A 21,118-nucleotide genomic window follows, 5' to 3' on the forward strand; every position below is an offset into this window, starting at 1 on the left:
CATACACTCTGGTGGGAATGTTTACGCACACAACGCCTCTTGGTGCACTATGCAATGGAATGCAAGCAAATTTCGATCCAATGCTTTCTGTCGTAAAGTCACAAACTTTTGCGACCCTCTCAAACTCGGTGTGCCGTCTGTAGCGTCTGAAATCAAGTGGCCAGTGTGTATCGCTGTCATTTAAACACTGCAGCACAGCCTCGCAGATGTCCTCCCCCTGTTTTTGGCCTTTTAGTTGTATAAATTTCTTCTTGCGGCCCATTAGAGTTCACGTCCCTGCATAGCAGAGCTGTCTGTTTGATATCGGTCATGTCACACGACTCATCACAGGCAATTGAGAAAGGTGGAGCTGAATTGATGTCCTTGATACATGAGTATCATGAACTCATGCCCTTCTTAACATCTAAGGCCCCATCCCTGAAGATGAGGGGCCAAGTGTACTCAGCCTGCGTCAGAAGTGGTATGACGTACGGAAGTGAGGCATGGGCCCTGAAAACAGAACACAAAGACAAACTAAACAAATCAGAAATGAGGATGATCAGATGGATGTATGGTGTGTCAATGAGGGAGGAAAAGACCAGTGCAGAGCTGAGAAAGAAGATGGGAGTGGAGGCCTGTTAGGGTTTGCAGAATATCTTCATCGTATGATTATGTTGGAATGTAACCTGTAATAGTTTAACTAGCTTGTCCTGTCTAGACAAAAGTAGTTGACCAAAGTGGTAAGATCTTTTCAACTTATTGACTAGCTGCAGAGGAAGCAATCAAAGTTGCTTTGTATACAGAAAGTCGTAAAAGGCCCCCTGCTATGCTTTGATCAGCAGGGGTGCGTCTCCACCCTATCCTGTGTGTTCCCACACCCCCACTTTCAACCCCACTTTCAACCCCACTCTGTTTCTCTCAATAAATAAGCACCTGACGAGGCCTGAGTCAGACTTCATTCGACCATCGCTGTAAGCACAGCGACGAGTGAACTCTCCGCCTGCAGGTGTCTAAAATGACTTGCTTGACTCCAGTGTGGTTCTTGCAAAATAAGTTAGAGCGAGCAACGCCCTAACATTTTGGTGCCGAAACCCGGGACCCTCATACCCGCCATCTGGCTGACGGAGGAGGACGTGCTGCATTGTCGACAAGCCAGCGTCCTTTAGGGGGACCTGGAAAAGAAAGTCCTGGGAAGAGAATTTCTTCGCTGGGCCAGCATCTTAGGTCTGCCTTCGTCTGCCAGAGGTGGATTGACGGGTTCCCGCAATGCAACGGACCAGGGGTCAGGTAAGTTAAAAAATTGTGAGGTTGTGAAACGCGTAAAAGGTGCACGGGAGACAGCTTGGGTTCAAGTCCCAGTGGAAGGAACGGGCTAAGAAAAAACAGAGCTTCTTTTTCTTAATTGAAGGAGGGCGTAGATTCTTTTTTTTTGTCCGTTCTTCCAAGCTGTGTTGGAAGGTTTTCTGGCTTGGGTTAGAGTCCCAGTGGAAGGAACGTGCTAAGAAACACGGAGCTTCTTTTTTGTTAATCAAAGAAGAGCGTAGATTTTTCTTTGTATGTTTTTCCGGCCAAAGAACAGCTTGGGTTCAAGTCCCAGTGGAAGGAACGGGCTAAGAAAAAACAGAGCTTCTTTTTCTTAATTGAAGAAGGGCGTAGATTATTTTTTTTGTCCGTTCTTCCAAGCTGTGTTGGAGGGTTTTGCACCCATCCTGGATAGGCTTAGGAATAAAAAGCGTTGGTGTTTGTGTGGTTGAGAGAGTGCGACTGGTAGGATAAATTGACTGCAAAGAGAATTTGGTGGAAGGTCAATTTAAACCTGCATCCTCAAAGAAAAGAAAAAAAAAATTGTAAAAATTGTATAAACCTAAAATACCAAATTAAGATGGGAAATAAGAACGGTAGATCTCTAGCTCTTGAAGAAGATGAGAAGTTCATGGCGAGTAAATGTCTTAATTGTATGCAATACATGCCGAACTGGAAGAAAAAGTATGGTGTAGAAGGTAGGGATGGGCGATACCAATGATTTTGGAATCGATCCGATACCAAGTATTTCCTACCCAAAATACCCGATATTCGATCCGATATCGATACCGGAAGTGTAATTTCCCGCCAAAAAAACAATTTAAATGCAGTGGCATTCTTGCTCTTGGAGAGTCATCTATTGAATTTTGTAGAAAAAAGTATTACGTCATGTACATGTATTATTAACCTTTTTAGACATTAGTGCATTAGTGGAAGATGCATATTAATAGTATAACTTTAATAAAAAGGAGCTATTCTTTACTTTTTTCTCTCTCTCTCTCTGTTGTTGGGAAAAAGTTTTGTCTTTTAGTATAATCTAAAAAGAGACATGGTACCAACAGAGATGCAGGGCTTAATCGTCATGAGCAGCAAAACTATCAATTTGTAAAGCCACTGGATACTTACATTTAATATTGTAATACTTTAGTGTTGTTTATAGAAAGTGGAGTTACAAATAAAACGTATGGCGTTCGACCACAAATTGAAAAGGGGAAAACTTTATTTATAAATGACTGACTAAAGCGTAGTAATTATTGCTTCAAATAGCACATCAACCACAAATGCTTACGATTTTTGGTTAGCACCTGATACCTGGATATGACTTGCCTTTCTGAAACGCTGCTTCTAAGTTACTTTGGTACCTTAGATTTTCCGTCGCTGCCTTAGTGTCTGCGGCACGTTTCAACTGCAGCTCTTCATGAACCGTGGGGTGAATTTTGCTTAAATGTTTTGTCAAGTTTGTGGTGTTGCCACAATATTTAATTGTTTTGTGACATATTTCACATTTTGTTATTAAGTAAAATATAATATCCCCAAACCAGACTTCTCTTGCGTTCGGACTGGGCCGCCGCCGTCGCCATGCTTGTTTGTGTTTGTTTGGATTGGAACGGGGGGCGGAGGAGGAGGGCTTGGCTTGTGAGAAAATGAGTACGGTGAGTCGGTCTCAGGGGTTCAGCAGAGCCTCCACTGCGGAGGTCCGAACACACCTGATTTATAAATTTGTGATAACGCATATCTGAACTGGTCTCGCAAAGGCAACAGCAGAAGTCCTACTGATTTGCTGGTATGTCATTTGTCGTGAATTCATACATTGTGTTGGTTTTATTCTTTCAACAAGGTGGTGTTCATGCACTTCTGGATGAGTTCCGCTCTATTCTTCTGGCCCAACTCTTTCGGCGCAGCCGTTAGGTAGATATGATGACCATGGAAAGTTCTTTGTGAATGATCAATCTTTTCCTTTCATGTTCATCGGGACTACACTTTTAATAGGTACCTACACTGTGTATTTGGATAGAGACTGCTGAAAGGGGACACATATATGCCTTGTGAACTACATGCATTGCTGCGGGTGAAGAAGTGTGAACAAATAAGTCAGCAGACAAGTTTGGGGATTCATTAGTGCCCAGAAGAGAAGCACTCTGTTCCGTACTGTAACCTGTTAAGTTTGTTCCCAGTTCTTTACAGTTTACCAGTTCGTGACATGTAAGCGAATCCGTCACTCGTATACTCCATCGCTCCTCTGCCTTTTGGCTCAAATCAAGTGTAGTATCTGTTCTTGGGTTTGGGGGATTAAGAGAGCTGACCATAGAAGAGAAAAATGTAACAATAAAAGTGGTGATTTTACCCTTGCTTTTACTAATCAGTTCTGTTTTCATCCCAACAATGAAGGTGATTTTAAAATTGGAATGAGCCATTTTTTACTTCATCTGGAAATCCAAGTTGGAGAGACTGAAGAGGGACACCATGAAGAAAAACAAAAAAAAGGAGGAAAAGGAGTGCCGGACTTAAAGCTCTTCCTCGGAAGCAGATATGTTGCCCTGCACCTGCGAAGCGCGCTCCTTACACCAAATGTCACGTACCGGCGCCACCTGTGACAGGACCACGCCCCCCTATCAGCCGAATCGCCGCCACCTGCCACAGGCTCAGGGACAGCGCTATATCAACGCCGCCAGCGCAGACCCGAGTGTCCGTCTGTCGCATGATATTGCTTCGCTCTCCGGTCCACGATCCGGTCCATGAAGAATCGAAGAAACCGCAGAACAGCTTGTTCTTCCCAGCCTGATCGCCGATCCAGCGCTAGTTCCAGCTACTCCCACCGCAATAAAGTCTATCGCTACGCACTTGGCTGTACTGTCCAATCCCTTACACCAAATGCACCGAAAAGCCAAGCAATAACACGATTCTGGATGGGCTCATACCTCCGGAAACTAAAGCTAAAAACCATTGACCAAAGAATTCCTGTGTCTTTTAACCTGCCACCTTCTTTTTCCTTAATCAAGAAGTTTTTGAAGAACTTTAAATTACATAGAGCAAGAAAATAGTGAAATTTTAACAAATCACAGATCTATGATCTCTGTCCTACAGGAGCGGGAAGCGGTGTGTCCAGTGCGCGGCCTTGCAGTTTGGCGCAACGTCAACCACCCCGCCCTCTCGAAACAAACTTCGGGACCTGTCATGGATGGTGGCCCGTGATGTCCTCCCAGTCAGGTCGGTTATGCACTCTCGGGGCATGTCAGCGCTCTCAACGTGCCCCTGATCTGGCTGTGGCGCCCAGGAGTCAGTGTGGGACCTGCTCTGGTAGTGCAGGGCTGCCGTAGACCTGTGGGCGACCTGCAATTCCCCGCAAGGAAAGCGCTGAATGCAGACCTTGTACTCTATGGGGTGAGACCGTTGAAAATGAAGCAAGAAGACTTTACAAAGCAGTTGCTGACCTTTGCTGCCATCAATGACGCCATGTGGACTTCCAGAAACTAACTGGTAAGGAAGCACAGACAGATCCCCCCCCCAGCCCGTGGCTGTGCTCCAAATGGCTGCAGCAACTCTCACAGCTGCACACGGCAAGCCTAGGAGACATCGACCAGGTATTGCAGTACCTCCAGGAATGGTGCACCCCCTCTACTGGTTAAATCAATAGTTCAAAACCAAAACCATTTCAATCCGTTCGTTTCATTCTTACAGGATTAAGCAGTCAATTATGACTTGATGGGGTCTGATCTCAATGTAAGATGTTGGGATTCGAGGCTTTCCCACCAAACGGTTTGCAAATAGGTTCATTTCTCGAGGCTTCATGTGAAACCCCCCCCCCCCTTGCTGGTCAAAAAGAGTAATTTATTCCATGAATGAGAATTACATTCACCTTTATATTTTGCTTCATGTAGCCTGATCAAAATGAATAAAACTTCTCTCTGTATGTGCATTCACGTGTAACATTGAAGGAGGTGGACGTGTGTTTCAATATGTAAATAAATACCATCGTTGTCTATTAAGAAGCTAAAAGTTGATGGAACACATTTTTTTGTTGGGATGCTGTGTTTTAACAAGGAAAGACTGATGTGCTTATGGATGAAGATGACTTGTACTTGTGATTGTGCTTGTAAACAGTAAAGAGGAGTGCGTGTGTAATTGAGGGCGGTGGTTATTGGTTTTATTCAAAAACAATATTTTTTGCCAAATTACAATAGACTGACATGTGTCCATTCAAATGCAAACCACCAGAATTTAAACTGCATTGATAAACGAGGCCCCTCCGTTAGTCCTCACCTTACCGTGGTGGAGGGGTTTGCGCGCCCCAATGATCCTGGAGCCATGTTGTCTGGGGCTTCATGCCCCTGGTCGGGTCACCCATGGCAAACGGATCCTAGGTGAGGGGCCAGACAAAGCACAGCTCTCACAAGCCCCTTATGAAGAAAAACATATTTGGATTTCGTTTTTCCTCCCCCGGGCGCGGGTTACCGGGGCCCCCCTCTGGAGCCAGGCCTGGAGGTGGGGCTCGAAGGCGAGCGTCTGGTGGCCAGGCCTTCGCCCATGGGGCCCGGCCGGGCACAGCCCGAAAAGGAAACATGATTCCCCCTTCCCATGGGCTCACCACCTGTGGGAGGGGCCAAATGGGTCGGGTGCAGTGTAAGCTGGGCGGCGGCCAAATGCAGGGACCTTGGCGGACCGATCCCTGGCTGCAGAAGCTGGCTCTTGGGACATGGAATGTGACCTCTCTGGCTGAAAAGGAGCCCGAGCTGGTGTGCGAGGCAGAAAAGTTCCGACAAGACATAGTCGGACTTGCCTCCACACCCATTTGGGTTCCGGTACAAGCTGGCCCTGGACTCTCTTCCACTCTGGAGTTGCTCACGGTGAGAGGCGTTGAGCAGGTGTGGGTATACTTATTGCCCTCCAGCTGGGCGCCTGAACATTGGAGTTCACCCCAGTCAACGAGAGACAACCCTAACCTTAACGCCTTCGGGTGGGGAGATGGGTCCTGACTGTTGTTTGTGTCTATGCACCAAACGGCAGCTCAGAGTACCCACCCTTTTTGGAGTCCTTGGAAGAAGTGCTGGAGAGCGCTCCGTCTCGGGACTCTATCGTTTTACTGGGTGACTTCAATGCTCACGTGGGTAATGACAGTGAGACCTGGAAGAGCGTGATTGGGAGGAACGGCCCCCCCGAACTGAACCCGAGCAGTGTTCTATTATTGGACATCTGTTCTTGACCCAGATTGTCTGCAACAGGACACCCTAGGCCACAGTTCAATGATCGACTTTGTAGTCATGTCATCGCATTTGCGGCCGCATATTTTGGACAGGGGCGGAGCTGTCAACTGATCATCACCTGGTGGTGGGTTGGCTCCGACGGTGGGGGAAGATGCCGGTCCGACCTGGCAGACCCAAACGTATTGCTCCGGCAGAGCTTTTCCCACGTTCCGGAGGAGGCGGGGGATATTAAGTCCGAGTGGACCATGTTCCGTGCCTCCATTGTTGAGGCAGCCGACCGGAGCTGTGGCCGTAAGGTGGTTGGTGCCTGTCGTGGCGGAAATCCCCGAACCCACTGGTGGACACCGGCGTTAAGGCATGCCGTCAAGCTGAAGAAGGAGTCCTATCGGGCCATTTTGGCCTGCGGGACTCCGGAGGCAGCTGGCAGGTACCGGATGGCCAAGAGGTACGCGGCTTCGGCGGTAGCTGAGGCAAAAACTCGGGCGTGGGAGGAGTTTGGCGAGGCCATGGAGAACGACTTCCGGACAGCTTCGAGGAAATTCTGGTACACCATCCGGCGTCTCAGGAGGGGGAAGCAGTGCACCGTCAACACTGTTTATAGTGGAGATGGCGTGCTGCTGACCTCGACTCGGGACGTCGTGAGTCGGTGGGGAGAGTACTTCGAAGACCTCCTCAATTCCACGACACGCCTTCCATTGTGGAAGCAGGGCCTGGAGACTCTGAGGTGGACTCTCCAATCTCTGGGGTCGAACTCACTGAGGTAATTTGATGCAAGGCGCCGGGGGTAGATGAGATCCGCCCAGAGTTTTTAAAGGCTCTGGATGTTGTGGGACTGTCATGGCTGACACACCTCTACAGCACTGCATGGACATCGGGGATGGTGCCTCTGGATTGGCAGACTGGGGTGGTGGTTCCCCTCTTTAAGAAGGGGGACCGGAGGGTGAGTTCCAACCATAGGGGAATCACATTCCTCAGCCTCCCTGGTAAGGTCTATTCAGGGGTGCTGGAGAGGATGGTCCGTCGGGAGGTCGAACCTGTCACTGGCCAAGCAAGATACCTGGGCCAAGTTTGAGAACCAGTTAGTGTGCTCGAACCTCATAGCTGGTGTAAGTGCTGGTCTTGGAAAGCAGGATCGAGTCCTGATTTTGATTCTCCTTTATGTACAAGTTTGAATGTTGTCAGGGTTTTCCAAACTATCATGATCGTTATTTATTATTTTGGAATGTATGTAACCAGTAATAAATAACCTAGCTTGTCCCATCCTACACAATGTCGTAAAACATCCCCTGCTATGTTTTGACTAGAGGTCAAGGGCTTTCTCTCCATCCAGTCCACTCACACCCCCACCCTGTTTCTCTTAATAAAAATGCTCTTGCGGGAGGCGAGAGTCAGACGTCATTCGATCATTGCTGTACGCACAGTGACGAATGGACTCTCCGCCTGCAGGTGCCCAGAAAATGACTTAATTGTCTCCCATGCGGTTCTTGCAAAATAAGTTAGAGTGAGCACCACTCTAACATTCTGCTGCCGAAACCCGGGACCCTCATACCCGCCATCTGGCTGACGGAAGAGGACGTGCTGCATTGTCGACAAGCCAGGGTCCATTAGGAGGACCTAGAAAAGAAAGTCCTGGGAAGAGAATTTTTTGCTGGGCCAGCATCTTAAATCTGCCTTCGTCTGACAGAGGTGGATTGACGGGACCCGGCAGTGCAACGAACCAGGTGACAAGTAAGTTAAAACCCTAAAGTTGTGTGATTGTGTTGTTGTGAAACGCGTAAAAAGTTAAAGGTGCACGAGATATACGGCTTTGGTTTGTCCGAGCTATGAGATACGGCTTTGGTTTGTCCGAGCTATGAGATACGGCTTTGGTTTGTCCGAGTTATGAGATACAGCTTTGGTTTGTCCGAGCTATGAGATACGGCTTTGGTTTGTCCGAGTTATGAGATACGGCTTTGGTTTGTCCGAGCTATGAGGTACGGCTTTGTTTTTTCCGGGCTATGAAACAGCTGGGATTCTAGTCCCAGTGGAAGGAATGGGCTAAGAAAAAAACAGTTTATTTTTCCTAATTGAAGAAGGGCGTAGATTCTTTTTTTTCCGTTTTTCCAAGCTGTTTGGGAGGGTTTTACACCCATCCTGGATAGGCCTAAGAATAAAAAGCGCTAGAGTTTGTGTGAATGAGAAAGTGTGACTGGTAGAATAAATTGACTAGATAGCAGTTCTAGCATTGATCAACGGCAATAATACAGGCTAGTTATTGTTGAAAGGTCAATTTAAACCTGCATTGAGGATCCTCAAAGAAAAAAAGATTGAAAAAAAACTGGAAAAACTAAAATTAAGATGGGAAAAAGGAACGATAAATCTCTAGCTCTTGAAGGAGATGAGAAGTCCATGGCGAGTAGATTTCTTAATTGTATGCAATACATGCCGAAGTGGAAGAAAAAGTATGAAGTATAAGGAAAGTTGAAATGTAACAAAAGATAGAAAGTTGAAAAGTGATGAGGTTGCGACTATGTTTGTCAGGCTGGAAGACAATGAGGCCACAGTGCGCAGGCGCACTGTCCCGGTTGCAGCGCAAGCAGAGGAGCAAGGGAGGCATTCCGCTCGTGCGCAAAACTTGTATACAACAACTATGCAGTGGGCCAGACATGCTAAAAAAGTGATCCAAAAAGGCAAAAGTTCTGATGTATTTCATCTAGATGATGATGGTAATGATCTAGATGAAGATACAACGGTCTTCTTCCAAAGTTCCCAAAGGGGGAGAGGAAGAGTTAGAGACCAACAAGGCCGCAGGCCGCCATTCAATTCAAACTCCACATCAAATTTGGACTGTTGGAATTGTGGGGAACGGGGACACTTGGCAAGAGTGTGTCGTCGTTAAAAACAAAACCAATCAAATGGCGGAGGAAGAGGCAGAGGAAAAGTGACATTTTAAGTTAAAGTTAAAGTTAAAGTCCCAATGATCGTCACTCACACATCTGGGTGTGGTGAAATTTGTCCTCTGCATTTAACCCATCCCCATGTGATTTTGATCCATCCCCTGGGGGAGAGGGGAGCAGTGAGCAGCAGCGGTACCGCGCTCGGGAATCATTTGGTGATCTAACCCCCCAATTCCAACCCTTAATCCTGAGTGCCAAGCAGGGAGGCAATGGGTCCCATTTTTATAGTCTTTGGTATGGTTTTCAGCATGACAAGCTTCCTCCACTTTGACTCCTCATGCTAATACAGAGAAAGAAAGAATAGATGCCAATATGACAATGCTGTTTGTATGCCCAATGGCAAATGACCAGAGATCAAATTGTGTGTGTACACTAAAGTTAAAATTTGCAAATCATGTGGTAAATAAATGGAACTTGCTTCTAGAAGATAAATGAAAGATTTAGAATGTACTGTCCTCGTGTGCGTGGGAGGGACCAGCTCATGATCGACCACAGGAAATGGCCAGCCTGTGACGAATCATTGGTGCTGGGACCCACCTTACGCGCGTGAGAGCTGTGCATGTGTGTTAAAATGATGAAAATTGGCTAAACTTTTAGTGTAAAGAAATTTGCTAGACTGTGGTCTATCCAATTTGCACCGCAGAACAGAAACGATTTGGAAAGATAAAAATGAGAGGAAAAGAGAGAAATCTGTTTGCGAGCAGAAATTGATCCCCACTAGTGCATGTTAAGTGTTGAGCCCTCATGAGAAATTTGAAAAGAAGAAAACAAAAATGACAAAACATACTTTCAGGAATTGGAAGAAGCAAAATTGTGAATTTAAGACATTGCAATGCTACAATTAATAGGAATAATTGATTGATGGTTTTCAATATGCGAGCTAAATCTGAGAGATTGAGTTCTTCAAATTTGAAAAACAAAGAAAAAATTAGGATTAATTTGCCAGTAGTTTTTATGAGTTGAGGTTTTTTTTTTGGGTTGGTGGATTGTCCTATCAAGAAGCCTGAGTTGAAAATGGTATATTAATGTTGTGTGGTGAGCTTGGTTAAACTGGGTCCAATGTGATGGAAAGACTCCTTTTTGGAGACTGTGTGTGAGATGCAAATGAGCATTGATGAATGATTCCCTGAATGAAAGGAAAATACAGGTTGAATGGTTGAAGTTGTTGGTGACTACTATGGAAAATTAGTAGAGCGACTTTGATGAAAGAGTGATTTTGAGTACCGTATTTTCCGGCCTATAAGGCGCACCGGACTATAAGGCGCACCTTCAATGAATGGTCCATTTTAAAACTTTATCCTTATATAAGGCGCACCGGACTATAAGGCGCACCATTAATGCATCATGTCAGATTTTTAATCCAAATCAAATCATTCTCCATTTTATCTTTTTTATTTCAACTTCAGACAGAACAAATTACTTTATAATCATAAAATAATGATCCATAGTCTTTTTGAGTCATGATTCATAGTCTTCAGCGGGCCACTTATGATTGATTTCATGACACAATGCTTTGGGCCAGTTTAAATTTAGGAATTTGGTCCATATATAAGGCGCACCGGACTATAAGGCGCACTGTTGGTTTTTTAGAAAATTGTAGGTTTTTAGGTGCGCCTTATAGGGCGGAAAATACGGTAAGTTAAATGCTAAAAAGAGAAACGTAGCTTTTGGATTGATAATTAACGAGAGAGAGAGGTGTCATACTGTGGTAAATTTTTATTCTGGTATCATGCAATGTATATCTCACTAGTAAGCCTAAGTGTGACTGGGTCATGTTTCGGGTCAGGTTCGTGCGGGATTGTTTGGGCCTTGGTCCATGATCTCATTGGCATGAGACACATCTGGTTTCCATTAACAACTGACGAGATATGCACCCGAGTGAGGAAAGGGGGGCTAACTCATAAATAATGAGGAGATATTGGGAATAATCTGTTGGTCCTTTCTTTAAGACCCTTTAAATGGTTTCCTGGTGTAGATAGGTTAGCAACACGAGAGATTTAGATGTTCAAAAGAAAGACAGTTAAAAGAAAACAACATTATTGATTTGGACAATTGCAGGCTAACAGGAGCATGAAAAAGAAGAGCTAAGAAGCAGGATCCAATTTGATCAGGGAGATTGGAAATTCACAGCACCATATTCTAAGTCACATTTTTGAACAATCATGACACAAGTAATAACGTTTGAGAGATCAAGACATAGATCAGGGCTAGATGTGGAACGCAGACCTCGTTGAGTTAATTTTGAATAATGGTACTGAAAACATGGCGGCTCGGTGGCGCACTGGGTAGCACGTCCGCCTCGCAGTTAGGAGGGTGCGGGTTCGATTCCACCTCCGGCCCTCACTGTGTGGGGTTTGCATGTTCTCCGGAGTGCCCAGAGAAAACCCACGCGGGCCCGGGGACCGGGGACCGGGGACAGAAAACCCACGCGGGCCCGGGGACCGCGTGGGTTTTCTCCGGGCACTCCGGTTTCCTCCCACAACCCAAAAACATGCTTGGTAGGTCGATTGAGCACTCCAAATTGTCCCTAGGTGTGAGTGCGAGTGCGTATGGTTGTTTGTCTCTGTGTGCCCTGCGATTGGCTGGCAACCGGTTCAGGGTGTCCCCCGCCTACTGCCCGATGACGGCTGGGATAGGCTCCAGCACGCCCGCGACCTCCGTGGGGACTAAGCGGTACAGAAAATGGATGGATGGATGGTACTGAAAACACAATGTGCTGTGCCATTAAATTGGAACTATAGACGAAACGTAGCTCGGAAATAGGATGAGTTGCAGGACTTACAATATAAAGACGAGATCGCTGTTACTAGGAGAATTTGAAGTTTGGTAAACAAACGTTACTAGCGAATTGATGGCAGCAGCAATTGCGACACATGGGCCTTGCCATGTGTCGACAGGAGGGATGAAGTCCATCATACATCAACAATTCACTACCTTTGGTTTAGATGCTTACTTAAAACAAAATTGTAAAGCATGTCCTGTTTGTGTGAAACATAATCCACAAGGAAATATGAGACCTAAGAGAGGCTAATTTCCAAAACCATCTTGCCCATTTCAAATGCACATGGATTTTATTGAGCTCACACAAAGTGGACCTCACAAATACTGCTTAGTGATGATTGGTGCATTTTCCAAATGGGTGGAAATAGTTCCATCTAAACGAGCAGATGCCTTAACAGTGGCAAAAGCCATCTGCAAAGCCATCATACCGATTATATAAGTACGCTCAAACTGAAAGATGTGTCAAATGCAAATTCACTGCCGCCTGATCTTTCCTCCTCACAGGTCGACAACCCCATTAAAAGAAAGAACTGGGTCAGCCCACGGTGGGAGGGACCATTCCAAGTCTTGCTGACTACCCCCACCACAGTGAAGATCGCTGAACGGCCCAGCTGGATTCACCTCAGCCACTGCAAGTTGCAGAGTGTGCTGGACCCCTAATTCGGAGTGGTGGGGAAGGCTGACTTCAAAGTGGTCCTATCATTTAGGGTGGGTGGTCTCAATGTTGGTGAGGAAAACAACGATCCCCACTCCGCTAGGCGAGGGGATGTCCCGGTGTCTGTGCCATCCTAGTAGCAACAGGGCTCCATATGGCAGATGGATCCTCTGCTGCGTTGTGGTTGGAGCGTGCTATGGTCTATGGACTCATTTGAACAGACCAAGTGACAATGTTGACCGTGGAAAACGACGGTCCCATGATGAGAACTTTGAGGACTGGTCATGGGACCCCAAAAACCCATACGAAACCAACACGTGGTACCGGTACGTCAAGTTCACTGTGAGAGCCCAGACACAGGAGGGGTGTTATGTTTGTTCAAAACTCCCCCCTTCCTCCACGCAAGTTCATTTGGAGGCCAGAGCAATGAATGAGGCAGATCGTGGCCAGAGTGCCTAGACTTAGTGAAGCGCTATATGATAATTACTCCCACTTCAGAAGGGTTAACACCTTTTGAAATCATCCATGGGAGACCATATAGACTACCTGTGTTCCCTGCAGATGTGCAAAAAGCAGATGAAGAACAGTCCTTGGCAGACTATATGATAAGGACGCTCAAACTGAAAAATGTGTCAAATGCAAATTTACTGCCGCCTGATCTTTCCTCCTCACAGGTCAACAACCCCATCAATCCAGGAGACTGGGTCTACATCAAGGTTGTTAAAAGAAAGAACTGGGTCAGCCCATGGTGGGAGGGACCATTCCAAGTTTTGCTGACTACCCCCACCGTAGTGAAGGTCGCTGAACGGCCCAGCTGGATTCACCTCAGCCACTGCAAGTTGCAGAGAGTGCTGGACCCCTAATTCGGAGTGGTGGGGAAGGCTGACTTCAAAGGGGTCCCATCGTTTAGGCTGGGACGTCTCAATGTTGGTGAAGAAAACAACCATCCCCACTCCGCTAGGCGAGGGGATGTCCCGGTGTCTCTGCCATCCTAGTAGCAACGGGGTTCCACATGCGAGGTGGATCCTCTGCTGCGTTGTGGTTGGAGCGTGCTAGTGTCTATGGAACCATCTGAACAGACAGTTTTGACCGTGGAAAACAATCGTCACACAATGAGAACTTTGAGGACTCGTCATGAGATCCCGGAAACCCATACAAAACCAACACTTGGTACCGGTATGTAAAGGTCACTGTGAGAGCACACACACAGGAGGGATGTTATGTGTGTGTTCGAAAACGCCTCTTACTCCACACAAGTTCATTTGGAGGCCAGAGCAATGAATGTCACTGAAACGAAATGTATGGCATCCATGGGAGGAGTTGGATAACAACACCGTGCTGTCACAGACAGTGACGCTACCCCTACCGCCCTGGACTCGCAGAAATGAATCTGTGATTGAACTCTTTTGGATTGATCCCAATGTAACTGTTGGAGGACGACAGATGCCACAAGTGGCCTAAACAAAAAGGCTACCTGGAATGGACTACACGTGTTTCATCCAAGAAAACAAGACCCACGAATGCATTAACGACAACTGCTCTCCAGGAGGAAACTGGATGGGAGCTTTGGACATCACCGCTGTGTGCCAGGATGGGAGAGCCATTTCAAGGCGTAAGGGCTCTCCTACCAACATGGCTGCACCATCGAACGGAACATACTTCATACAGAATGGCTGGTGGCTTTGTGGTCACAAGGTTTACCCGATGCTGCCAGCCAACTGGACAGGAATGTGTGCACCAGTGTGGGTGACAGACCACACCTACAGGATACGACATCGTCAGCTGGCGACAGCACACAACTCTTCTGGACGTCAACGCAGGGTGGTTGCAACCTTTGACCCTCATGGCCCTGTCTGGGGTGCGAATGTTCCAGACGACCATAAAGTATGGTCCGTTGGAGACAAAGTTGTTCATGCGCTTTTTCCCTGGGTCAGAGTTGGAAAACATTCACTCTTCATCGAGACACTGAACTATTGTTTTCAATCCTTTCCGAATCTCTCACTACAAGTCAACGATGGACAAAATAGAGAGATTCAGGCTATTAGGCTGATGGTCTTGCAAAACAGGATGGTTCTGGACTTGTTAACGGCAGCACAAGGCGGTGTGTGCCACATCATTGGGACTTCCTGTTGCACATACATTCCGGGAAAAAATGACACACACATCTACGACGCCATGGCTTCACTGAAGAACTTACAGCAGGTCATGTCGAATGACAAAGTTCCACAACAGTGGGGTTTCTTTTCATGGCTATTCTCTCGCAACTGGTAGCAACTGCTGTTGAAAATTGTGTCTCCTGTGCTGGTTGTGCTGGTGTTGTTGTGCTTGTTTACGACCTGTGTTATCCCATGTTTGAAGTCTGCTGTGACGAGGGTTGTCTCTTCTACCGTAGCGCAAGTGCATATACAACTTCTTGGTCGTGATGGATGTGATAACCATAATGAAACGCAGATTTCGTAGGTGCTGTTATACTGTGCGTGTTTTACAGAAACTTGATGATTTGACCATCGAAAATGCTTCGCAAGAGATGGATACAATGATGTACTGTTTCTGTGTTTTTCTTTTTCTTTTTTATTGGTAGCTTTCTGGTCGCCTAAGGCAGAGGGACCGTGTGAGACTTTTCCTACATATTAACATCGGCCACCAGGTTTTTAGATCACACAATAAGTTTGAACTGGAGTATTGAGGAAAATCCTCGTCTTCACTTGAGATTGTTGCTATCATTGTTTGTTGTTTTTGTCATGTTTCACCCTACACTAGGGGTGTCCAAAGTTTTTGCAAGGAGGGCCATATTTAGTAACATGAAGGGGCCCGACGGCCAATATTTTTTGTCGCTTCACTTCCGGGGGTCGGCGGCGCTAGTGGGACGGCAAACGCTGTGCGTTCCCTTCTCTTCCTTGGGGGTTGCTAGTGAGACGTCCAACGCTGCGCGTTCCCTTCTCTTCCGGGGGGTGGGGGGGCTGCTAATCGGACGTCAAGCGCAGCGCGTTCGCTTCTCTCCCGGGGGGGCGGGGGGCTGGGGTCTAGTGGGACGTCAAATCGAACGTTCGCTTCTCTTCCGGGGGGTGGGGGTGGGGGGCTAATCAGACGTCAAGCGCTTTGTGTGGCGGGCTCCATCTACTGTGGAAACTGAGAAGTGCTCAGGCTGTTGTGCGGGCCACATTCAATTATGTTTTCAGAATTTGCTGCGGGCCAATAAAAACTGGACCGCGGGCCGCGGTTTGCCCGCGGGCCATAGTTTGGACACCCCTACCCTACACGTTCCCCAACCTGTCCGCTTCGTCTCTGTTTTTTATTGATCTTTTTTATTAGTGTTTTTATTATTTTTACTATTCTTCTTTATATTTTCTTGCTTGTGTTTGTGGATTGGGTTGACATAATCACGTGATAAAACACAAGGGATATGTCAGGGTTTTCCAAACTAAGATAAGATAAGATAATCCTTTATTATTCCCTCAATGGGGAAACTCCTATGTTAGCAGCAGTACACTTAACATATACACACACACACGCATGCGGGGAAGGGGGTAAAATATTTTAAAGAAGTAGAAGGTATATATAATTGTTGTCTCTGTGTGCCCTGCGATTGGCTGGCAACCGGTTCAGGGTGTCCCCCGCCTACTGCCCGATGACGGCTGGGATAGGCTCCAGCACGCCCGCGACCCCAGTGGGGACTAAGCGGTACAGAAAATGGATGGATGGATGGATGGACAGTGTATACAAAATACACAATACACAATATGCAGTGGAGATAAAAAAAATATTAGGTAAAAAAAATAGTGCAAAAAACAGTGCAAAGAAAGCAGGTAGAAGAGTGTGAGGTAGACAGATATTGCACATAGTGTGATTGCACATATGGTATTGCACGTTATTGCATGTTATTTTGTCCGTTAGCTACGGTGATCGGCCTGGTTGTGCAGTCTGATGGCAGCAGGGAGGAAGGACCTGCGATATCTTGATCGTATGATTATGTTGGAATGTATGTAACCAGTAATAAATAACCTAGCTTGTCCCATCCTACGCAATGTCGTAAAACATCCCCTGCTATATTTTGACTAGAGGTCAAGGGCTTTCTCTCCATCCAGTCCACTCTCACCCCCACCCTGTTTCTCTTCATAAAAATGCTCTCAGACGTCATTCGATCAAAGTCAAAGTCAAAGTCAGCTTTATTGTCAATCTCTCCACATGTCACAACACACAAAGAGACCGAAATTACGTTTTCTCTATCCCACGGTGACGAGACATATAACACGATAGACATACAAGTACGCGACACAATATAAAAACAAGAAGGCAAAAATTCAACAATAAATAGTAAGAGTGATGAATAAATAATAAATAAACAGATAACACAATAAATAAGAGGAGCAAAACGGAGCCAGCAAGCATAGCGCAAAAGTAAAAATATCATAAACAAGAAGGCACAAACAATAAATAATAAGAGTAATAATAAATAATAAATAAACAGATAACACAACAAATAAGAGCCAGTGTGCATACAGACAGTACAGACAGTAAAAGTACAGGACGCTACGCAGAACGGGGGAGCGAGTTCAGGATCCTAACAGCCTGGAGTATGAAGCTGTTTGAGAGTCTGGTGGTGCGGGAGCGCAGGCTTCTGTACCTCCTCCCAGAGGGCAGAAGCTCGAACAAAGAGTGAGCGGGGTGACTCACATCACTCACAATCGTGGTCACCTTGCGGGTGAGATGGGAGGTGTAAATGTCCTTCAGGGAGGGGAGCGAAGCACCAGCAATCTTACCAGCCGTGTTCACTATGCGCTGCAGGGCCTTGAAGTTGTAGTCAGTGCAGCCGCCACCCCAAACAGCAATACAGCTGGAGAGGACGCTCTCAATGGTGCCGCGGTAAAATGCAGTCATGACGGCCGGAGGAGCGCTCGCTCGCCTGAGTTTCCGCAGGAAGTACAGGCGGCGCTGGGCTTTTTTTGCCAGTGATGCGGTGTTGGTGGACCAGGAGAGATCCTCACTGATGTGCACCCCCAGGAACATGGCGCTGCTCACTCTCTCCACCACAGCACCGTCGATGGTCAGTGGCAGGTGTTGGGTGTGACCCTTCCGGAAGTCCACAACAATCTCCTTGGTCTTGTCGACGTTCAGCAGGAGGTTGTTGTCCCTGCACCACGTGGTCAGAAGGTCAACCTCCAGCCTGTATTGAGTCTCGTCTCCCTTTGTGATGAGACCCACCAGAGTCGTGTCGTCAGCAAACTTCACTAAACGGTTGTCGCTGTAGGTTGCAGTGCAGTCATGCGTCAGGAGGGTGAAGAGCAGCGGACTGAGCACGCAGCCTTGGGGGGCCCCCGTGCTCAGCGTGATGCTGGCGGAGATTTTGTCGCCAACACGTACTACCTGTGGCCTCTGACAGAGGAAGTCCAGTAGCCAGTTGCAGAGGTACTGAGGCCCAGCGCGTCAAGTTTGCTGATGAGGCGTTGTGGCACAATGGTGTTGAAGGCAGAACTGAAGTCCACAAACAGCAACCTCACATACGAGTCCCTTCTCTCCAGGTGGGTGAGGGCCGAGTGGAGGGCAGAGCAGATGGCATCCTCAGGGGACCGTTTGGCTCGGTACGCAAACTGGAAGGAGTCAATGGTGGGGGGGAGAACGGATCGGATGTGCTCCATGACAAGCCGCTCAAAGCACTTCATGATGATGGGCGTAAGTGCCACGGGGCGATAGTCATTGAAGCAGGACGGAGCGGGTTTCTTCGGCACAGGTACGATGGTGGCAGCTTTGAAACACGACGGGACGATGGCCTGCTGCAGGGAAGTGTTAAAGATGTCTGTGAAGACATCCGTCAGTTCACCAGTCCTTCAGTCCTTCAGCGCTCGACCCGGGATGTTGTCAGGGCCCGCCGCCTTACGGATGTTGATAGCGGAAAGCGCCCTCCTCACGCTGTCGGCGGAGAGGCACAGGGGCAGCTCGTGTGAAGGGGGAGTGGCCTTCAGCGGCCAAGTGCTGTTCTGAGCGTCGAAGCGAGCAAAGAAGCGGTTGAGGTCATTGAGCAGACGGACGTCGCCTTCACAGCTCTGCGGCGCGGGCTTGTAATCCGTGATGGTCTGAATGCCCTGCCAAAGGCTCCGTGCGTCCCTGCTGTCCTTGAAGTGGGCGGTAATTTTGCACGAGAACGCCCTCTTTGCTTCTTTGATGCCCCGGGACAGGTCGGCCCTCGCAGTCCTCAAGCCAGCCTCATCCCCCGCTCTAAAGGCTTTGTCCCTGGCCCTCAGCAGCCTGAAGACAGCCCCTGTCAGCCATGGCTTCCGGTTAGCCCGAGCGACGATGGATTTTGAGAGAGTCACAACATCAATGCACTTCCTGATGTAGGAGGAAACAGAGTCAGTATACTCCTCAATGTCTGTCCGATCGTCGCAAGTGGCAGCCCTCCTAAACATGTCCCAGTCAGTAGAGCCAAAGCAGTCACGCAGTGCATCAGAGGCACCCTCAGGCCACACCCGTACCTGCTTGCGAACCGGCCTGGACGCTCTCACCATTTGTCTGTATGCGGGCAAAAGCATAACAGTGATATGGTCAGAAGGTCCAAGATGGGGGAGGGGGGCGGCTTTGAAAGCTCCTTTGTGTGAAGAGTAGACCCGGTCCAGGAAGCTGTCGCCACGCGTAGGAAAATTAACATGCTGGTGAAGCCTCGGAAAAACAGACTTCAGGTTAGCATGCTTAAAATCCCCAGCGAAGATGGTCAAACCGTCAGGGTGCGCTGTCTCTTGTTCACTGACAGCCTGGTACAGTTCACTAAGAGCCGCGATCCTGTCGCCTTCGATGTTGGAAGGCGGGATGTAAACCGCGACTAGCAGAATCGCGGTAAATTCCCTTGGCAGGTAAAAAGGACGGCACTTAATGATCACGAACTCCGCCAGTGGTGAGTAGTGCTTGCATACCACTACAGAGTCTCGGCACCATTCGTCACGGATGGTTGAACCTCGCGAGATGAGCCGAGAGGACCCGCATGCCAACTGACTCCGTTCGTTATTACATTCTCGTTATTCTGAGGATTGCATTAACTCTAATCACGCCTCCAAAGTAAGCAAGTGGGAGCAGTAAAGCCATCCTAAAACACAAAGACGCTCCTAAAGCAATGCGACAGTGAGCGCCCGGCGCGCTGCGGTTGCCAGATCGGACCAAATTAAGCTCCCTGCGCACTGAGGTCCACTTAAATTTTGGAAAGTCCATTAGGACTTCCATCCATCCATCCATCCATCCATCTTCTTCCGCTTATCCGGGGTCGGGTCGCGGGGGCAGCAGCTTCAGGAGGGACTCCCAGACTTCCCTCTCCCCAGCCACTTCATCTAGCTCATCCCGGGGGATCCCAAGGCGTTCCCAGGCCAGCTGAGAGACATAGTCTCTCCAGCGCGTCCTGGGTCGTCCCCGGGGTCTCCTACCGGTGGGACATGCCCGGAACACCTCCCCAGGGAGGCGTCCAGGAGGCATCCTGATGAGATGCCCGAGCCACCTCATCTGGCTCCTCTCAACGTGGAGGAGCAACGACTCTACTCCGAGTCTCTCCCGGATGACCGAACTTCTCACCCTATCTCTAAGGGAGAGCCCGGACATCCTGCGGAGGAAACTCATTTCGGCCGCTTGTATCCGGGATCTCGTTCTTTCGGTCACGACCCATAGCTCGTGACCATAGGTGAGGGTAGGAGCGTAAATCGACCGGTAAATTGAGAGCTTTGCCTTTTGGCTCAGCTCTCTCTTTACCACGACGGACCGGTACAAAGTCCGCATTACTGCCGACGCTGCACCGATCCGCCTGTCGATCTCGCGCTCCATCCTCCCCTCACTCGTGAACAAGACCCCAAGATACTTAAACTCCTCCACTTGGGGCAGGATCTCATCCCCGATCCAGAGAGGGCATTCCACCCTTTTCCGATCGAGGACCATGGACTCGGATTTGGAGGTGCTGACCCTCATCCCGACCGCTTCACACTCGGCTGCGAACCGCTCCAGTGAGAGCTGGAGATCACGGCCTGAAGAAGCCAACAGCACCACGTCGTCTGCAAAAAGCAGAGACGCGATGCTGAGGTCCCCAAACCGGACACCCTCAACGCCTCGGCTGCGCCTAGAAATTCTGTCCATAAAAACTATGAACAGAATCGGTGACAAAGGGCAGCCTTGGCGGAGTCCAACCCTCACTGAGAACGAATCCGACTTACTGCCGGAAATGCGGACCAAACTCTGGCATCGGTGATACAGGGACCGAACCGCCCTTACCAGTTGGCTCGGTACCCCGTACTCCC

General features: G+C 48.1%; 1 pseudogene; it reads left to right on the plus strand.

Annotated features, from left to right (window-relative positions):
* The first annotated feature begins 3,511 nt into the window (after positions 1 to 3,511).
* LOC133147044 (U2 spliceosomal RNA) lies at positions 3,512 to 3,683 on the plus strand (annotated as a pseudogene).
* The last annotated feature ends 17,435 nt before the right edge of the window (positions 3,684 to 21,118 follow it).

This window comes from Syngnathus typhle, unplaced genomic scaffold (genome assembly GCF_033458585.1).
Source record: "Syngnathus typhle isolate RoL2023-S1 ecotype Sweden unplaced genomic scaffold, RoL_Styp_1.0 HiC_scaffold_27, whole genome shotgun sequence".
Taxonomy (NCBI): Eukaryota; Metazoa; Chordata; class Actinopteri; order Syngnathiformes; family Syngnathidae; genus Syngnathus; species Syngnathus typhle.